The sequence below is a fragment of the Varanus komodoensis genome, unplaced genomic scaffold (genome assembly GCF_004798865.1).
Source record: "Varanus komodoensis strain SLA01 unplaced genomic scaffold, ASM479886v1 scaffold7_1, whole genome shotgun sequence".
Classification (NCBI taxonomy): domain Eukaryota; kingdom Metazoa; phylum Chordata; class Lepidosauria; order Squamata; family Varanidae; genus Varanus; species Varanus komodoensis.
Genome location: NW_025336479.1, coordinates 3,129,036 through 3,142,850, shown reverse-complemented (window position 1 = coordinate 3,142,850; position 13,815 = coordinate 3,129,036). Strand labels below are relative to the sequence as shown.

Sequence of the window (13,815 nt, the reverse complement as noted above, 5' to 3'; positions counted from 1 at the left end):
ATTAGAAGAGGTGAGTGTTTATCCTTCCAGTTTTGTGTTATCAGGCTTTTAGCTGGCAAAATGGAGTAGAGAGTGCATTTATGCTGAGCATTTGCTAATTTCTATGAAGCTGGTAAATAATTTAAAAGAATATGTGCATCAATATATATTAAAGACTGTTTCAGTACAAAATGTATTTGTGTAATAACCTGCTTCCCAAAGAAGAAACTACAGGTCACCGACTATACATACATTTAAAAGAAGTACTGGCTATATTTCACTGCCAGCAATTAGCTGAATTAGACAATTGTTTAAGAAATGTCGTGATGTCCAATAGACACAAAAGAATGGCTTTTGCTGAAAAATGTTAATAAACAGGATAATAATCAGCAAAGATGGAATAGTTATAATAAACTGAGACTGATAAGCCATGACAAGCAGAAGACAAAATGTGATCCATCGATGAGACATTTTGTGATGTGCCACAGTCGTTTCCCAAACGTGCCCATGGAGCCACAAAGGTTGGGGAGCAGGTCTGTGGAGTAGTTCATCCCACAGTGTATTAGGCAGGGTCGTTCTACATACCTAGACAGAGAATAAGACAAAACATGGCTCATTCTCTGGCTATTCAGAAAATATTTTCAGAAAATGTTCTGGAAAAATGAACTTTGAAATACAACTGAAAGTTCACCACTGGCTAGAAATGGCAAGTCTCTGGGGCATTTATGTAACATGTCATTATACGCAGGAGCGGTTAGGAAAACAACAGGGCAGACTCTTCAGCCACAGCCGCGACAGAACCAGGCTGCTCTCTGCTGCTCAGAAGAGGCATGTGCATGCGATGCGACGACAGAGCTCCCGTTCTGCAGAATCAGGTCTCTAAAGCATTCAACCAGCGGAGAGAAGCACTGAGCAGGATGGAGAAAAGCACCTTTTGGGCAAAGCGATCTTATGCAGGCTCCCACAGCATCCAGCACTGAATTCACGCCCAGAGCGCCCGACCCTGCAGCAGGAAGACCCATGCAAACCGCTTTCCTGAGGTTGTAAGTGTGACCTCAGAGAAGGGGTTTGGGGGGTTGGCATGGGGGGAGCAGGGGAGGGGAGCAGCACCACCAAGGCGGGATGCATCCTAGCAGCATCTCGGCCTCCTTCCCCTTTGAAATGCCACAGTTAGCCAAAATCAGCTGTCTAGCTACTTTGCAGGGTGGGAGGAGCACAACAGCGACCTCCTGACCTGCATAGGATGCTCACAATTCCCCAAGTTGGGGGAGTCCCAGGCCAAAGAGGGACTGGGCAACAAGGGGACTGGGCAAAGAACACCTCCTGAAGTCGTTGAAAGAACACTGCATATTCTGCTGCTTTGAGCAGACAAGGCAAATTGTACTTTCCTGTTCTTCTTCACCACTTTCAACCTCATCTTCTTCTTTAGGATGCTGAGAGTTGCTGGATTTTTTTCTGTAACCATACACAGGATTGTGCCTTTTGTGTATGGGGTGCCTTACAGAGTTATATAGAAAGCACAGATAGGTCCCTGTTCCCTAAGAACTTACAATTTAACATTGTAAGACACAGGGAAGGAAGGATGTGACTATTTCATCTTAGACCAAGGATGGGGTACCTTTTTTGCCTTGAGGAGGAAAACCGGCAAGGTTGCCAGCCAGGAGCTGCGGTGGGTGCGGCCAGCCCCCCCCCCCCCCCGACCCATTCACACACCATTTGGGCACAGACACTGCACACAACCAGAGTTTCCAAGGGCCAGAGGAGTTCCCTTGAAAGCTCCTGGACCTACTATATGAGAAACTTCAGAGGGTAAAAAATGCAGGGGGGGGGGGATAGAGGGTACAACCCACCAGAAAATTCTCCTGCTCAGAGAAGCTTTGTGGGAGCACAATGGTTGTTGCTCTCCTGGCTCCTAGAAAATTCTGCAGAGTCTTCTTGTTCAGCTCTTTGGGTCTCTGGAGGTAGAACAGAGATTACTGTTGTTGCTCTGTATGCTTGGTACTCGGGACAGTGGTACTGGAGAAAGATGAACTTAACTTTCTTTCAGTGTTATTTCCCAGCATGCACAGAGCAACAATTTGCTGTATATGGAGGGGTGGGGTGGGCACGGCACTCAGTCCTGGGACAGTTTTGTTCAACATCTTTATTAATGATCTAGATGAGGAAGTCCAGAGAACAATAGTTAAATTTGCAGATGACACGAAACTGGGAAGAATAGCTAACACCCTGGAACACAAAAGAAGGTAACCTAGACAAGCTAGAATTCTGTGCAGAAGGCATGAAATTCAGCAGGGACAAATGCCAAGCTCTCCACCTAGGGGGCAAAATCGCATCGATACAAGATGGAGAATAATAGGCTCAACAGCACTGAAAAAGCAAAGGACTGTGGAGTTGTTGCAGACAACAAGCTAAATATGAGCCACAGCAAAAAGGGCAAATGCTATTTTTGGATGCATAAATAGAAGCTTTACTTCTAGAACAAGAGAGGCACTAGTTCCCCTTAACTCAGCACTTGTCAGACCTCACCTGGAATACGATGTTCAGTTCTGGGCACCTAGGCTTAAAAAGATGCAGAAAAACTTGAAAGGATCCAGAGGAGGGCAACAAAGATGATCCAGGGCCTGAAAACTGAGGGCTACCATGAGAGGCTGACAGAACTGAGCATGTTTAGCCTCAAGAAGAGAATACTATAAAAGGATATTATAACACTCTGCAAGTACCTCAAAGGCTATCTCAAAGAGGAAGGAAATGACCTCTTCTCAGTCATCCCTGATTGTAGGTCATGGAGCAATGAACTTAAACTGCAGCACAGCAGATTCAGGATAGACACCAGGAAGGACTTCCTCACTGTCAGAATAATACAACGGTGGAACCTGTTGCCAAGAGAGCTCATGGCCTCTCCCGCACTAGAGACATTCAAGGTGAAACTGGACAGTCGTCCGAGTGGGATGGTGTGACTGGGCATCCTGCATCAACCCGATGGCCTTCTTGGTCCGCTCTGCCCCTGCTTTTCTATGAATCTATGAAAGCACATGGCACATGCAAGCCCCTTGACCCAGGACTTTAGGCACCTCAGACTGAAGAAAGCTGTCAGAGTCCCTCCTTCTTCTGATTTTTTAAATGAGCTGAGTCATTTTTTTTTTTTAAGCCAGGGAAATTTGTTTAAAGGTGAGCCACAATTTGCAAGAATCATGGCAAAACGTTACACAAATTTCCCTGGCTTTAAAAGCATGCACATATGCGCACACAGTGTAGGCTGCTTAAGACCTGTGTCAGAACAAGTTGGCACCAGCACTGGATTGATGGGCCAGCATCTGGGGGACCAAGCTATGCCAATCCACCAGAATGTGACTCCCTGAACCAGACTGGTCACCCCTCCCTATACGTGGCACCCCTGCATTCTGATGTAGATCAACAGTGCCCCCTAGAGTACATTTGGAACTCTGCCAGGAAGCATAAACGTGTGGAACACTCTGGTTTTATGTATCGAAAATAGACCTTTATCAGTGTTTCATCCAGCTGGAAGCAGACATAAGTTTGGAATCATGAAGAAGGTGGGTCTAGCCACCAAGTAATTCTCTGATTTGTTGGCTAGACCACTAATATCAGGAATGAGAAGTTTCCCATTGCACTGGAAAGGCTCTGCTGGAAACATGGCAAGGTTATTAAGGATCAGCAGGGAGTGCAGAGAACTTTCACAGTGTTCACTGTGAACTGGATAGTTCCTTGAAGCCAGTTCAAGGCCCTTGGCTTGTTAGGAATGCACCAGAGAAAAGTGCTTTGGAGCTGCCTTCCTCTACAGGTAAAGGCTGCTTTTGCTGAGAGGACAAGACTTTGCCCCTCCCCGTCCCCCCTCCCTGTGTGTACTGCCAGCTTCTGTTATTGGCTTGGGGAGAATTGGTACACTGCTTGCCCAGGCAACTCTGAAGGCCCTGGAGCACCGACGGAGCCAGTGCAGCCAGAGGATGGCAGTGTGAGCTCTCCCTCCCTTGTTTATCGTCTACATCTGTATTTCAGCACTGTATTCGATAAATTGTGCGCCACCCATGAGCAGGGCAGTTTTGTTTCTTCCTAAGTATTCTAGAATCTGAAGTGAGACCCCTTGGCTGGATCAGGCCCCTGGGGTCAAAACAGAAAGCAGCAGGCAGGTACTGGTAAGAGGCCAGCTAGGGGCCATTTCAGTTTGTCTCCCAGCAACACCAAAAATGGTCATGCGACCTCTGAGAAAGGCTCTCTGTAGGGAACTCTGCCTATGCTCCAAAACCCACAGTTCTACTACAGTAAGCAAAATGTAGCCAGCTAAGTTAGATCATCTTTATTTAGAATTCTGTGTGTGAGTGTTGCTTTTCCTCCTCCCCACCCTCCAAAATAAACTTTCTTTTTTGTCAGACCTTTGGCTGTATTAGCAGTTTCTCACTAAGTCTTTCCCCCTGTATAAGACCATTCACTTGGTAAAGCACCCCTTGCATTTGAGAACACAAGATGTTCTTAGCATGTGTGTCTCCTGGGCTTTGAGGGAGTAGCTCCAAAGTGCCCTCCTCTCTTGGTCTGGAGGGAAGCACCTTGAGCAGTGGAGCTCAGGTCTCCCCAAGCCTGACAAGGATTTGGGCAAGGATTACTATGTGGAGAGGGCCCATTATTGTTACCTTTGGAGTTCACCTGCAAAGTCACCTCCCTCCCAGAATAGCAACTACAAGGGCTGCATGCCATAGAATAGTAAATTTGGAAGGGACCAGTAGGCCATCGAGTCTAACCCACTGCTATTGCAGGACCCGAGGTTCCACCATCCCACTCAGATAACTGTCCAGAGGCTTTTTGAATGTCTCTAGTGAGGGAAAGCCCACAACTTCCCCAAGTAAAGGGTTCCATTGTCATACTGGTCTGACAGTGTGGAACTTCCTCCTGGTGTCTAGTCTAAATCTAGTTTCTTTTACCTTTATTCTGTGTCCTGCACTCTGGAGTGAAGGAGAAGCGATCTTGTCCTTCCTCTTTGTGACAACCTTTCAGATACCTGCAAAGTCCTTGTTTACAAATGGCAATCCTATATATGAAGGTCTGCTAGTGGACTGTCCTCCATTTGAAGGCAGCCTCCGTTTGAAGGGGGGTTGAAACCAAGTATGATCTAAATTTAAAGAACCACAGAAGGAAGTGAAATGGCCCATTAGCAGTACCTGGACAAAGCAAAACACACAAGGCATAGAATCATAGAATAGTAAGTTGGAAGGGGCCAGGAAGGCCATCAGGTCCAACCCCCTGCTGTTGCAGGACACCACGTTACCCCATCCCACTCAGGTGGCTGTCCAGGTTCTTTGAATGTCTCCAGTGTGGGAGAGCCCACTGCCTCTCTCAGCAAGTGGTTCCACTGTCGATTTGTTCTGACAGTGAGGAAACGTCTAACATCTAGCCTGAATCTGGATTGTCACAACTTGAATTGATTATTCCGTGTCCTACACTCTGGCATCAGCAAGAAGAGATCTTGAATTTCCTTTGTGACAGCCTTTGAAGTACTTATAGAGGGATATCATGTCCCCCCTCAGTCTTCTCTTCTCAAGGCTGACCATGCCCAGTTCTCTCAGTCTCTCCTCAGTGGGCAGTCTTTCCAAACCTTGAATCATTTTTGTTGCCCTCCACTGGACCCTTTCTAAGTTACCTGCATCTTTCTTAAATCTTGGTGCCCTGAACTGCACACAGTATTCCAGGTGAGGTCTGACTAGTGAGAAGTATAGAGGAACTATTTCTTCTCGTGATTTGGAAGTAATACTTCTGTTAACGCATCCCAAAATAGCACTTGCCCTTTTGGCGGCTGTATTGCATTGTTGGCTCATATTTAGCCTATTGTCCACAATTACTCCAAGATCTTTTTCAGTTCTGTTGAGCCAAGTATTCCCCATCTTGTATTGATGCCTTTGGTTTCTTTTTCCTAGGTGGAGGACTTGGCACTTGTCCCTACTGAATTTCATTCTGTTGCTTTCAGCCCAGTGTTCACGTTTATCAAGATCGCCCTGGATCTTCATTCTGTCTTCTAGGGTGTTTGCTAGAGTCATTGGTGACAGTCTTCCACACTATGGTGAGATGGCCAATATTTCAATATAAATTCTAACAAATTTGCATTGATACTTATAAAGCAACTCATGCAAATATCATGCAATTTCAAGTCCCCCTTGGCCTCCTTTTTGTGATGTGTGGTTTTCTCATGTTGGCAGTCCACAAGGGGGCCCCCTCTGGGAACATGTTTGCCTTCTCTCTTGGGCGGGGGGGGGGGGGGAATAGTAGCTTGAGTGCATGGTGGAAGGGCACCAGCTTCAGGAAGGCTGGTCTGTATTTGGAGGCAGCCCTGTAAAAACTGCATTAATTGATGCTCCCAGCAGATGGTGACAAAACCCCATAATTGGACTGCTGGAATGGAAGAAAGCTTGGTTGGAAAGAGACACTTTTACTACACCATCAAATTTCAGCTTTTGTCTTATTCAGAGAATAAAATTAAAAACTCAGATATGTGTAAAATCTCTCACAGTCACAGGCAGCACAAGCAGGATCCCCTTCTGCAGCCCTCTGAACTTGGATTACAGGCATCCTACTAAGGACGGAAGCACGGAGGTGAAAGCCACCTCTGCACTTTTCTCGCTCTGCAAAATACTGACGTGTGCAATGCTGACTAGCTGTGCGTTACTCCTGCTCATGAGGCGAGGGGCTAAGGCACCACCGGGATGCGTCCTACCCAGTAAAGCCTCACTCCTACCCTCCTCGCCCTCTGAAATGTCTTCCCAGTGCCAGCCTCAAATCACATTTGTGACCTGGGAGCAGGAGCCAACACAGAAAGGGCCATGCCAGTTGTGCGGGTGAGGGGAGAACATTCTGAATATATCATCTGTAAACAATCAGAGGTCAGAGCTGGCACTCCAAATTTTCTTATGGCCCCCTGGTCACAACCTAGTGGTCACTGGATTGCACCCTTCGTTATTTTTAAAGGGTCACGTACTGATATTCCAGCTTTGTGGAAACATGTATATTGTGCATTTGGGAACAGACAGTATGGAATTTTTTCCCAACAAAATCCAGCATTTTAAAAACTTTTAAATGCTTGGGGAATGCTTTGTGAGCCGCCCCGAGGCTCTTTGTGAGCCGCCCCGAGGCTTCAGTGAATGGGGCGGCATAGAAATTTGCTAAATAAATAAATAAATAAATTTTATACTCCATCTTTTCTTCCTAGGAGCTTATCCTGATATATATGGTTCCCATTCCATTTCCTCCTCAGAACAGCCTCTGGAAATGAGCTCACCTCCTCCTTGCGTGCTGATCCTCTAATTGGGCCACCCTCTTCTGCAGATGTCGTGTCAGGAGGTCGAGAGCCTTACCTGCCCTGTCTGTCTCGGCAAACTTCTCTGTTCCAAGCTCCCTCCCACCAGCGGTACTTCTCGGTCATTCTCAGAGGCCGCTCGCACACCTGGGGAGCCTGGCCTTGAGACCAGCATCTCCGCTTCTCTCATCTCAGGGGCTGGAACTGGCCCACATTCCAGCCCTCCTCCTGCTCCTCCTCGTCCACCGGGTCCAAATGACCAGGCCTTGGGAATGTGTGCCAAGAGCAACTGCTCCTCTTACTCGGAACAGTGGAGATTTGAACCCAGCACAATCCTAACCCTCTAACTCCACACACACTGTGAGAAAAGTGCAGAGGTGGCTTTCACCTCCATGCTCCTTCCATCCTCAGTAGGATGCCTGTAATCCAAGTACACTGTTTTATGTGTGAGGAACAAATATGAACTATTGCATTGTTCTCCAGTCTGTTTCATTAACTTGCACGCATTATTAACCCACAAGTAAGTCCCACTGAGTTTGTTCAATGAGGATTGCTTCCAATAAAATGATTATTTTAATTAAAATGAAATCAGTGCAAAGATGCATACTATAAAAGACAAGGGATATGGCAGAACATTGTCCCCATGCTTATTATTCCAATACATGACAAATTGCCACTGATGTTTTATAAACGTGGTTACTGCTTAATTTTCTAAACAAGCTTTGCTATAGTAGCCATCTTCCTACATCACACTGTACTCTGATTTTATTAGATACATGCAAGCAGAAAGGAGGATTTTTTCAAAAGGCTAGGAGGACTTTGGCAGCATTTATTTTCACTCTTTTGGAGTCTCAGCTTGTCCTGCCATCAGGACCATTTAGCTCAAATAATAATACTGATTGCATGCAGTAAGTATTGCAATTCAATAGAATGGCAATCTGCCAGTCTGGTAGTATTTGCCAATGTTAGGATATGATCCTAAATATATATATATATATACACACACACACACACACACACACATACTTGGGAGTAAGTCTCACTGAGCTTAGTGTGGCTAATTACTAAGTAAACACCGGATGAGGCCAAACTACTAATCTTTCATGCACAGCTCTGTGTAATTGCCTCAAGTTTTAAATGGAGTATCAGTTTGCATATTGTTACTTCAGCTCAACTAAGTTGTAAATTGGCCAGATCTTGTCTTTGGTCCCCCAGTGATGAGCGCCATTTGGCTTCAATTATCCTAAACTGAGTCTTGTTTACCCTAGTACCCTGCTTGACATCTAAGTTGTACCACTTGGAACTGAGCTTTAGCTGAAAAAGCAGTAAGTAAGAGTAGATGGAAATGCAAAAAGATGGGATTCTCCCAGAGATCGTGGTAATCATTATTTTTAAAGGGTGCCAGTGATCATGTTGGAGCATAGAAATAATAGGATGTTTGTCTGGGCCAGCCTTACCATGGGCAGAAAAAGGCAGTTGCCTCAAACAGTGGATACTGGGTGCTAGCTAGCAGAGTCAGGGCCTGGCTGTTCCTCAGGAATTAAACTTGTTGCAGGTTGTTTTCCCCAGCCTATTCTAGTCTTGCTAAACTAGCCTGCTGCCTCAGCCTGCTGGTAGGGGGCGCTATCCTACCACAAGTGTGGAAGTACATTTTAACTACTAGGCCACTATGTGGGATACAGAAGGGAGGTTAACATGGCCTTCAGCTCAAGGCGCAACACATCTTGCACCAGCCTGCCTTTGTTTTGTATCTGGGTTCAGGCAGGTGTGAGTTAATGGACAAATGGACCTCTCAGCCAATCCTAAATTCTGATCCCTAGAAGGGATGCTTGCATTGAAAGCTCCACTGGTAGCCAGATGAACATGGTGGGAGAGGGAGGCAGATTCCAGACACCAGGTGACAATTTCTCCCATGTGCCTTGGAGAATCAAATTATTGCAGAGAAATAGTAGATGCATGCTTTGGATTGAATATGATGACTAGCATGGTAAGAGCACTACAGCAGCCCACATTCTGATCTGCCTATGATGGTGCACAGGGGTAGATAACTGTTTAGATGTGGACCCGCAAGACTTGGGTTATTTGTTATTTCTCACGGTTAGCTGCCTCTTTAGACTGCTGTAAGGTTTATGGCTAACTGGGGTTCAAGACCCTACTTTACCTCAAAGCTCACTGAAACCTTTAAACCAATTACAATCAGTTTAACCTACTGTACAGGATTGTTATGAAGATAAATGTGGCAGGAGAACTATCCCACCCCACCCCACCCCACCCCAAGTTGTTCTCCTAGGAGGAAGGGCGAGATAAAAATGTAATAAATACTGTAAGTCAGACAGGAAAAGAGGTAAACCAGCTTGCTGTAGCTGGAAAACTGAAATCTATTTAACATTGTTTTGTGACAATTTAAATTATAGAAAGAATCCTGGCTAGATATACCTCCTGCCCAAATCAATGGCCCTCAATGGATACACCATTTCCAAGCTATTTCCCTATACTGAGTTACCCATTTGCTCCTTTGTTAGCTAAGTAATTCTAAATTTTGGGTTTCTGTAGGAAATGCATTTCCATCTTACCCATTTACACTCCTAAAGATATATACTTGCACCTTGAGAATGGAGGTCTGAGATTGTTTAGAAAGTATGGGGGAAATGGTACAATACACTACACTAAGTATAAAGTAGTCCCAGTAGTCCCTGCCCCTTTTAAAGCCACTTTGGGGATTTGCATTTGAAGTAAAGTGTGTGGGAAAAGTGAGAGCCTTTTCTGCCCAGAGAACATTAGAAAATATAATTCCCTGCCAGTTATTTTCCCCTGAGACTTCTCGCTTCCATCTGCTTTTAATTTCCCCTCATCCTAGTGTTGCTACCCCATCTTTACTTCCTAAACTCACGTTTGGTATCTTTAAGAGAATGCCATGTTCCATAAAACTGAAGCGTGAAGGGCTCTTGTACTCAGAGGTTCCTGTGCAATTTAAAGCCCTGCATAATTGGGATTCTAAATTGCACATGGGGCATCCATAGGTACAGATTTGCAGCCTCTGTAGTTATGCTCAGTGGTGACCACGGGAGGAGCTGTACAATTTTGGGGCTAGACTACCTGTATGGCCCTTCTGCCCTTTCTACAGTGATTTCCCTACTCTTGCGAGTAGTACACAAATAGGGCTACCATTGCTTGGCTTTCTGTAAAGCTAACAGAAGAGTTACACCTACTGCAGTATCCTTGAACTACTTTAATCAGACTGAAAGTTTCATTTCTGAATCATATAGGCCTGCTGATGCACAGTTTGCAAGTTTTTACCAAATGCTAAAGCCTGACTTCAAAGGAGACTAAGTAGGTCCTCAAGTACTGTATTTTCATTCATTCATTCGTTCATTCTTTCCACTACACAGGGTGTGTGAGACACTCCATGTGTGCTGGCTGAGCTTTTAGTACATTTATCATTTTACAGAGAAGAGTGAGCACTTGAGGGAAAGCAGAGAAATGCCAGGTTTGTGTGACTGTTGAGTAGATGATGAGGATAATAGCAGTGTGTTACAAGAGCTGCCTCCTTGATTTTAGTTTACTACTTCTATTTTTGTTCTACAGATGAAAGGAATACAAAGTTCAGATCCTGACTTAAATGTGAATGCATTACAGAGAGCTGTCTTTTTCCTGAGTGAACCGCCTGCATATGGAATCTATAAATAGTAAGGTTATTTGCTTAATAATGGCTGGAGATGTAAAGAAGGACCCCACCCATAGATCTGTACCATATTAAAGTGAGACAAAGGCCTATATATAACCAACTGATCTGTGTTATTCAAGCTTAATACTGTATTTGTTTTCAAAGAGCGCATCTGAATCACATAACTCACACACACACACACACACACACACAAACCATGCAATAAGACATATCCTGCCATGTACCTTTTATGAGGGGTTTATTCCGCTACTTTGCTGAGGCTGCTTCCTGTTTTCGTTGCAGGAAGAAAAATGCATCCTTTGCATGGGAGATCCCACCCCCCTTTGTATTCTCAGCTTCTGTATAAATTTTGTACCGACCACAAGGTTCTGCAATGATATTAAGACAGGATAGCAGATTAATAACTTCTCATGAGGCTTTGTTCCACTATGTTGCAGTTTAAAATTTAATACTAAGACTTCCTTTGCTCTAAAGAAAAAGCTGATAGAAAGGCTGGGATAAAAAAGGGAGAGGCTCTGAAGACCAACAATGTTGTGAAGTGGGCCTTGCAAGTTTCTGTGAGGGATCATGAAAGCATGATAAAGGCCTCCTGTAGAGAAGCCCTTAGGTATAACTCTACAAAATCAACTCAGCTCTGTGATATGCAGCAGCTAACTCACTGTCAGGGACTCCCTGGTTTCCTGTTTGTCTAAGCAGTAATTTGGGATATTCCCAGGACCATCACTGACCATGCTGGGGCTCTTCAACCTTTCTGGACTTGTGAGCAGATTTGGAAATTTGAGAAATTGCTGTGGTCATCACAGCAACATAACTAACCAGTGGACTGTCACATGTGGATCTTGGATTATGACTTACTCAGCAAAACAATTTCATGTCTATTGAATGCTACAACTTCCTTTAAGAAGGGATCGACTAATTCAGCTAATTGCTGGTGGTATAACACAGCCAATGCTTCTTTTAAGCATCTGTTTTGGCAACATCCACCAGTTGCTGCTTTTTGGGAGGAGGTTACTACAGATCGATTTTTCTAGTGGAACAGCCTTTAGTATTCACTGAAGTACATGCTGATTTTAATTATTTATCTACTTCATGGAAATTAACAAATGGTCAACATAAATGGATTCTCTGCACCCTTTCAAGAGCTAAAAGCCTCATACTGCAGCATTCGAAGGATCAGCACTCACTTCCAATAATGTACTGGACTGAGGACCTTATAATACTTTCAGTATTAGAATGAATGGGTGGCATACTGGCACCAATTTCAAATGGATGCTTATTTAAATATTTGGTGTACTTTCTGTTGAAACCTACATATAATTCCTAGAAAGTCACAGAAATCCACTTATGCTAAAAAATGGGAAGTGTGTAAAAAGAGTGCCTTCAGGCATCCTACTAGGACTCCTTAACAGGTCTCACTGGGCTAAACCATCAACATAATTTCTAAATTGCTCTGCTACAGACTACTGTAGGTTCTGGTATTATTGTCCACCCTCACTCTTTAAGCCATGAAACCCCACCCAAGAGCATGTAAGCCGCCCAGAGGTGCTGTGACACAACTGGGCAGCATACAAATGTTTTAAATAAGCAAGTAAATAATAAATATGTAATCAAAAGCAAGTCACATGAAGTTGAGTGGCACTTACTCCCAAGTTACTTGTTGCAGTGTGCCTATTCTGCCCATGAACTCAGTAGAAGAGTCCTAGGAGCTCTATTTCTTCCTTTTTCTCAGTTGCTGTGTGGGCAGGATTTACTTTAGGAGCCCCATGTACTCCTGGTTAAATGTATTCCCCCAGCTACCAGGTCCCACCCTCTGATCCCAAAGGTCACACACAGAGGTCTTTAATGTGTGCGTGTCGGGGAGGGGGGTCACCTTACCTTTGTCCCCATCTGCCACATTTCAAGATCATACTACATTCTGAGGAAGAGAAACTGCATTTCATTTTGGAGTCTCGGCTCCAGTCCAATGTGCAGATCTCTGACTGGGAGTGGGCAGAAGATATGCTGGGATCTACTGGGGTAGATCTCTGGGTGAACCTCAAGGATTTTCTGAATCGCAATAGTTTAAAAACACAGTGGCTCCGCACCACCCACCCCATTATACTGCTGAAACCAAGAAAGCTTTGGAGTAAATCAGGAGTGGATTTCGTGCGGAAAGAGCTCCGGGAGCTCCGTTCAGTTCTGGCACTCCAAGCCGGTGCGGTATGTCTCGCGATTCTCCTCCAGAACAAAGGCAGTCGGACACAGGACCGCTTCCCCACGGCCCGGTTCTCTGACGAGCTGGACGGTCACACTGCCGCCTAGGACCGTAAATTGACAGCACCTAGTCCCACCTGCGTTCTCCCGCTCCGCTCCAAAGAGCGCGGGATCCCCGCCGGCCCAGGGTCGGATTGCAGCCTCACAGGCGACGCAACACGCAGGGACTGCTCCCGATGACGGCGCTTTCGAGAAGAGGAAGCCGCTCACTCCCCAGCGTGCCCGGGTCTCCCACCTGCCTTCCTCGCCTGACTGGCGCTCCGCCCCGCCCCCGGGCTCGGCTCCGCCCCGCGCTACTCTTCCAGGTAGAGCGGCGGCGAGCGAAGGCGGGCTCGCCTGGACTCTTCCTCTCGAGTAGATGCGGCGCGCTGGACGCGCGGCTACTAAGGGCGGCGGCGGCGGCGGCGCTGCTGCTGGTGCTCCTGCTCCGGCGTGCGCGGCTGGGAGCTGGTCTCGATCTTCCCGCGCTGGCTGACTTCGGAACTCGCTCCTTTCTGGCTCGGTTCCTCTTCTCCTTTGACAGCTCGACCCGGTCGCCGCTCCTGGGGTCGTTCTCCCCCTGCCCGCGCCCTCCTCTTCCCCTGGCGGCTACGCGCGACTG

The 13,815-nt window shown here is 45.9% G+C and overlaps 1 long non-coding RNA gene across 2 annotated transcripts; it reads right to left on the bottom strand.

The window, feature by feature from the left end:
* Nucleotides 1–281: 281 nt before the first annotated feature.
* On the bottom strand, nucleotides 282–13,632 carry LOC123035515. 2 transcript variants are annotated; one of them, XR_006416970.1, is made up of 3 exons: nucleotides 12,837–13,632; nucleotides 11,186–11,329; nucleotides 282–564 (listed from the first exon to the last, which is right to left on the bottom strand). It is a non-coding gene; the product is annotated as an uncharacterized LOC123035515 (long non-coding RNA). The 2 variants fall into 2 exon arrangements; XR_006416971.1 differs by lacking the exon at nucleotides 282–564 and adding an exon at nucleotides 1,829–1,934.
* Nucleotides 13,633–13,815: the final 183 nt, after the last annotated feature.